The sequence below is a fragment of the Aquarana catesbeiana genome, linkage group LG01 (genome assembly GCF_042186555.1).
Source record: "Aquarana catesbeiana isolate 2022-GZ linkage group LG01, ASM4218655v1, whole genome shotgun sequence".
NCBI classification, from domain to species: domain Eukaryota; kingdom Metazoa; phylum Chordata; class Amphibia; order Anura; family Ranidae; genus Aquarana; species Aquarana catesbeiana.
The window spans coordinates 7,053,776-7,060,730 of record NC_133324.1 but is presented as its reverse complement, the minus strand read 5'-3'; positions in this window follow the sequence as shown (position 1 = coordinate 7,060,730).

The following is a 6,955-nucleotide window of genomic DNA, read 5'->3' as shown; positions in this document are numbered from 1 at the left end:
TCTGGAAGCTGGCTTCTTTGCATTAATCAAGGTAGAGATAACTGACCCGGAAAGCCCACGTTTCTTCAGAATGTGGGTTTCAATAGCCAAGCCGTTAAATTTAGAGTTTGTAAGGTAGGATGGAATATCGGCCCCTGTGAGAGTAGGTCTGGCCATAGTGGAAGGGACCATGGATCCTCCACCGCCATCTTGATGATTTCTGCATACCAGGACCTTCTGGGCCATGCTGGGGCTACCAGAATTACCGACTTTCTTTCCAGCTTGATCCTGCAAAGAAGTCGTGGCAGCAATTGAATAGGGGGGAATGCATAAATCAGTGAGAACTGATCCCACGGGGTCACCAACACATCTGTTCCACATGCGAGTGGATCCCTTGTCCTGGACACAAAGTTGACCAACTTCATGTTGAATCTGGATGCCAGAAGATCTACGTCTGGAGTCCCCCATCATTGGCAAACAGCCCAAAAAATGTTGGAGTGGAAGGGATCATTCCCCTGGGAGCAACTGCTGGTGGCTCAAGAAGTCCGCCTGCCAATTTTCTACTCCCGGAATGATAACTGCTGATAGGCACGGAACATTCCTTTCTGCCCAAGTTAGGATATGGTTCACCTCCCTCTGTGCTGTGAGGCTCTTGGTGCCCCCTTGGTGATTGATGTAAGCTACAGCTGTGGCATTGTCGGATCGGATGCTGACAGGACAACCCCGTAACCTGAATGTCCAAGCCTTCAGAGCCAGACCTGCTGCCCGAATCTCTAGGATGTTAATGGTCAAGGACCTTTCAATTCTTGACCACTGTCCCTGGACAGTTGTCTTTTCTAGCACTGCTCCCCAACCTGAAAGGCTGGCGTCTGTCGTTACCACCTTCCAGATAACTGGTCTGAAGAATTTTCCTTTCAGCAGATTCTGCGTTACCAACCACCAACTGAGGCTTTGGGACACCCTTGGGGACAGCCGCATTGGCAAGTCTAAAGCTTGAACCATTTTGTTCCAAGCAGACAGGATACTGTTTTGCAACAGTCTCGAATGGAACTGGGCATAGGGAACCGCTTCGAATGTAGCCACAATCTTTCCTAACAACCTCATGCAAAGGAGAGTGGAGGGATGTCTTTTCAACCTGACCATGTGCACCAGCTCTCTTATGGCGTTGATCTTTGCCAGAGGCAAGAACACCTTTTTCTGGGCTGTGTCTATGATCAGACCCAAGTACTCCAGCCTTTTTAGCAGTTTTAAGGAAGACTTCTCTAGGTTGAGAATCCAACCCAGACTTTCCAGGTATCTGGTTGTAATGCGCACGCTTTGCTCCAAATGGACCACCAACTGGTCTATTAGCAATAGATTGTCTAGGTACGCCAAGACTGGTATGCCCTGCGCCCTTAAGCTGGCTAGAGGTAGGGCCAGAACTTTTGTAAACACCTGGGGTGCTGTAGCTAGCCTAAAGGGCAAGGCTACAAACTGAAAATTATGTTGTTCTTCCTCAAACCGCAGAAACCTTTGGTGAGTGGGAAATATAGGGACATGCAGATATGCATCCCTGATGTCGATAGACGCCTGAAGTTCTCCTCCTTGTAGGATAGAAACCACTGACCTGATCAACTCCATGCAAAAAGAGTGGATCCTCAGGAACTGATTTAGATTCTTTAGATCTAGAATGGGTCTGACATCCCCATTCAGTTTTGGTACCGTAAAGAGGTTTGAATAAAACCCCAAACCTTGCTCTTCTGTGGGGATTTTATGATCACCCCCTGAGCCAGTAATCGGTCTAGTGCCCGAAAATGCCTTTTCCCTGGATCTTTGGGAATGTTTGACCTCAGAAAAGGAGACAGTGGAAACTCCCAAAAATTCTGGTTTGTATCCTAGAGTTACCGTAGAGATAACCCATCTGTCCTGAATTTCCCCTTGTCAGACTTTTGAGAACTGCAGAAGTCTTCCCCCCACCCTTGCGAGCGGGGGGCACCTCTTCATAATGAGGCTTTAGAATTCTGTTTTGCAGGTTTCCGCCCCCAGGACTTCTTTTGTGCCTGGGCCTGACCCTGAGGCTTTCCTCTAGACTCTGATGGCGGAGACCATCGCTACTGCCTAGAGGTGGATGCCCCTGGTGCAAGAGAAAGAGCCCACTTGAATGAAGGGCGTTTATTGTTTCTCTTGACTGGCAAAAGAGTACTTTTCCCACTTGAAATCTTTTGGATGTATTTGTCCAAATCATCCCCAAATAACCAATCCCCATGAAAAGGAAAACCAGTCAGGAGCCTTTTACATGGTGCTTCGGCTGACCAATTTTTTAACCACAGGATCCTACGGATGTGTACTAGCACAAGCATAAGGCGGGACGCCTGGTTAATAGAATCTTTAATGGCGTCTATGGCAAAACATAATGCTCTTCTAGTTCGGCCAAACCCCAGGCTTGCTGTACAGGAACCTCCTTAAGGGCCTGTATAAACTGGTCCTTTAGGGATTGACAGATGCCTATTGCAGTGTAACCGCACCTACCAAAGAAAAAGAGGATATTAACAGGAATTCCAACCTTTTATCTGTTGGATCCTTAAGCATTTGTGCATTGTCTACTGGACAAGTTAGACTTCTATTCACACTGGAAATAGCAGTGTCAACTGCTGGTACATTCCATCTTTTTGGTGAATTTCTCCTCCATGGGATAGAGTACTGTGAATCTCTTTGGAGGGAGAAAATGCTTTTCTGGGTGATCCCATTCAGAATAAATAAGCTGTTCTAGTAATGCCTGGATGGGAAATGCATGCAAGGTTTTAAGGAACCCAAAGAAGAACTTTCAGCAGACTCCGTTAGGGGTAGCTTGAAAGTGGAACAAACCATTTCCGTAAGAGATTGTATCAGCAATTTCTCAGATTGCGAGGTTGAAAAGGGTTCATCGCAGAGGAGTAATCAGTTTGTCTTTTCTCCTGATCGCCTGAGGGTAACACCTCATCCTCTACCCACTGTTCCCTTGGTAAAGAGTCTAAGGTGGGGGAGGGGGATCTACCACGCTTCCTATCCCTTTGGATGGAGGATGCGATTAAAGCCGATAATCTTCCCTCTAGCCCCAACAGGGCGGAGGAAAAGGCATCTTCAGTCACGTATACAGGGGCTGAGGTGTGAGAAGCAGCTGCACCACCAATTGGTTCCAATGACTCACCCTGGCTTGCCACATCTGGTATTTCAGGAGAAGATGACAGTGTGGAGGCATGACTGGAGTTCCCACGACTGGAGTTCCCAGCGCCTGGGGGTGAAGTTTTTGGTACCTTTTTTGAGGTTTTTGTGTCTTGTGTTTGTTTTTGTGTCCTTTTTGGCAGGCATAGTCCTAAGCACAAAGCAGAGGTACTATTTAAATGCACTAATCGCTGAACAATAGCCTGACAGTATAATAAAAGTTCAGCGCTGGGAAAAATGTCCTTTCCTCTATTGGGAATGCCCATTTGCAGCCCTTACATGCCCCACCGCTCCTGTGTCCCGAGTGATCAGCCAGCTTGCTCTCCTCGCTATCCAGCTCACATCACGAGGGGAGGAGGAGAAGCAGAGGCCAAAATGATGCCAAGCAGGGGGAAACTGGGAACTCCGCACCCCCTGCGTGGGGGGGTATTGCAAGGTGAGCAGCCACAACTGTTGAATTCCCTAACCCTCTTGGTCCCTCCAAGGGGGAGAAATGCGGCATGGCAGATCTCTTATCTACAAGAGGAATCCCCGCTGTGACAAGCTGCTGCTGAATCCACACACAGACTGACACTGAGCTGAAGTGAAGACAACAAATTAAGGTATGTGCATATACTCCCTCTAGTGGAGACCCGGGGAGCTGGCAGAGGACCCAGGCAGCCTAAAGAGAACACAGGGGGACCGGAGGAGCACAGAGGGGGCAGAGGAGCACAGAATGGGCTACCAGAGCAGACACAGGAAGCCAGCGGAATACCCGGAGGAGGACTCGGTGAGCCGGCAGAGGACTCAGGCATCCGAAAGAGGACACGGGGGAACCAGAGGAGCACAGAGGGGGTGGAGGAGCACACAGGGACCAGAGTAGACCTATGGAGTTGTCAGAGGACCTGAAGGAGGACCTGGGGAGCCACAGGAGGACACAGTGGACAGTCAAGGATGATCAGTGCAGTGGTGTGGGCAGTTACAAGCACCGATCTCCCCGTATACCTTTTTAATAAAGCAACTGAAAGCCGGGGGAGGGAGAGGAGGAGATAAAAAGGTATACAGAGAGATCATTGTTTGTAACTGCCCGCACCAATCATCTGTGAGGCTTCCTGCCCCCCCCACCACCACCATTACGCTGAGGATGTGAGGATGCAGGTATCGGGTCAAGTATTTGAGAATTTGTACAAGTACTTGTGCAAATGCTTGGTATCGGCACCAATACTGATATTAATATCGGTGCAACCCTACTCTCAAATATGCAAGCTGTCTAACCCAGCTGTGGTGTAAATCTGCATGCTATTTCCATCCTTAGTGTCCAAAAAGTTTTTTTTTTTTTTTTTTTTTTTTTTTAGAAATGCTAAATGCCTGCTCAGAAATTTCAGTCAATTTTTAGCAGGCTACAAACCTGTATGCTCCTTTCATTCTCAGTGTACAAAAAACACTTTTTTTTTTTAGGAAGCTAAATGCCTGCTTAAACTCTCAACTGCTACAGGGCGTCCTTGCTGTGCAGGATCACCTATATATTCACATGATCCTGCACTTTTGGGTATCAGGCCTGAGTTGCACACCACCGGCGGCTCGCTCCTACTGTGGTTCTACACAGGGGGAGCTGTTCAGCGACTCCTGTGAACCTGATGTCCGCTGGCACCCGCTGCCCATTCGGTTCACAGGCAGATCACCGTTCCGTCAGTAAGGAAGGCATGGATCCTGTGTTCCTGTAGTAAAAAAAACAGCTAGGCACACATTTAACCCTTTGATCGCCCCCTTTGATATGGGACCCCCCTTGTTAAAGTGGGCTTCCAAAGTCCAATAAGCCCTCTGTCGGCAGACCCCCACAACCACAGCCCAGGGTTGTGGGAATGAGGCCGTTGTCCTCATCAACATGGGGGCAAGGTGCCTTGGGGTGGGGGGGGCAGAGCCACCCTGCCCCAAAGCACGAACCCCCCCATGTTGAGGGCATGTGGCCTGGTATGGTTCAGGGGGTACTCGCTCATCCCTCTCCTTTCCCCACACCCCTTTCCTGGTCTGCCAGGCTGTGTGCTCGGATAAGGGTCTGGCATGGATTGGGGTGGCCCCCACGCCGTTTTTTTTTTTACTTTTTTTATTGCTGGCAATGTTTTTTAACTTCAATCGTTTTTTATTGGTGTATACAGAAAAGAAAACAACAACGTTGCATTTTGACTTTCAGCATAACATTTGGTACATAGCGAAGGTATGTGTTTAAGTACAGTAAAAAAACAAAGACTTAACTATACATCACGTATTGGATGACTGAAAAATATCAGCAGGAAAAAAAAAGGACCAGGAGTTTTGGAGGGGGAGACGTCCTCCACCGCCCAGCACCCCAAATGGGATCTAGCTGTGTCAGAGGGTGGAGGCGCGTCCCACCCAGGCCCCTGGTTATTACATATGAACTAGTGGATAATGAAAAACGTGGAACATGTCATACCAGCAAAGGCCCTAAGGCCTGTAGTGGGGTCTCAGGAGCGTCCATGCAACTGATCTACTGAGACCACCAGTGGAACTGTAGTATAAGGTAAAACTATGACTAGGTATAGATGGGAGGCACCCCAACGTTCATGAGGCGGGAAGGGGTTGAAAACAAGAGCCTCATCCTTTAGAATAGGGTATAGTCCCCTAGGGGGAGACATCGGCCATTGAGGTATATCATGGGTAAACTTTAGAAGCCCCTTAACAAGGCTCCGAACTGACCAGAGCCAAGAGGTGCCCTATACAATAAGAGAATTACCAGTGAGATAACCAATGAGTCTTTACAAGAGTGCTCCTAGGTCGTAGTGGGGTACCTAGGGAGAAAGGGGTGAAGTGGAAAGATAGAAGGAAAAAGGAAATAAGTAGAAAAAAAAGAAACAGAGAAAGCAAAGTGACTGGGTGAGTCTCGCCCCCTTGTTAGGAGCGTGGATGGGTGTCGGGTGTGAGCTACAGCCGAACATATTGGGACCATGGTTCCCAGGTGGCCTCATACTTTTCAGTGGTGTTGAGTAAGGCACTTACCATTTTTTCCTGGGTCATGATCCAGGAGATCTTCCGTTTAACCATAGTGAAGGAAACGGAAGGTTGTTTCCAGGCCCTAGCAATTGATAATTTAGCCCCAAGGAATATAAACATGATAAGGCGCTGCAACAATTTGTGGGTTCCCAGGATCGTGAAATTGAGTAATGCTATATAGGGGGATTTCTGAATGGGCAGGCCCGTAATTTTCTGGATCATGTGGAAAATTTCAGACAGTCCCACCATACATGCAGCATTGAACCAATGTGTCCACAATTTCGAAACAAAGAGGAGAGGATGTCGGATATATTTTAGTTAGCTTTAAGAAGACTAGGTACCATCGCATGAGAACTTTCAGGTTTGCTTCCACTATTGCCGTATTTAAGATCCCTTTAAATGAGGAGGTAGCGACCCTGTGCTAATCCGCTAGGCTCCAGGATTGGCCTAGGTCCCTCTCCCATTCTCGCATATAGAGGGGTTTAGAGTCAAGCTTAGCCAATGACTGATATATCACTGAAATTTCCCCACGTTGATCCATGGCCTGTCCACACCAATGCTCGTAATCTGTAATAGAAAGTGGGTTGGGTTTTGAGGTCCATAGTTTATGAATAAAATGGGAGATTTGATGAAGTCTGTATCTTTCTGAAGTGGGCATTTCAAGTTTGCTCACACAGTGGAGGGCCAGTGGAGTTGACAAAGTGCCCGATTCTATACATCCCCTTGTTGAGCCACCAGTTGAAGGCCTTTATATCCATGCCTGGGGGGAAGAGAGGATTGCGGAAAAGATGAGATAGTGGGCACCACA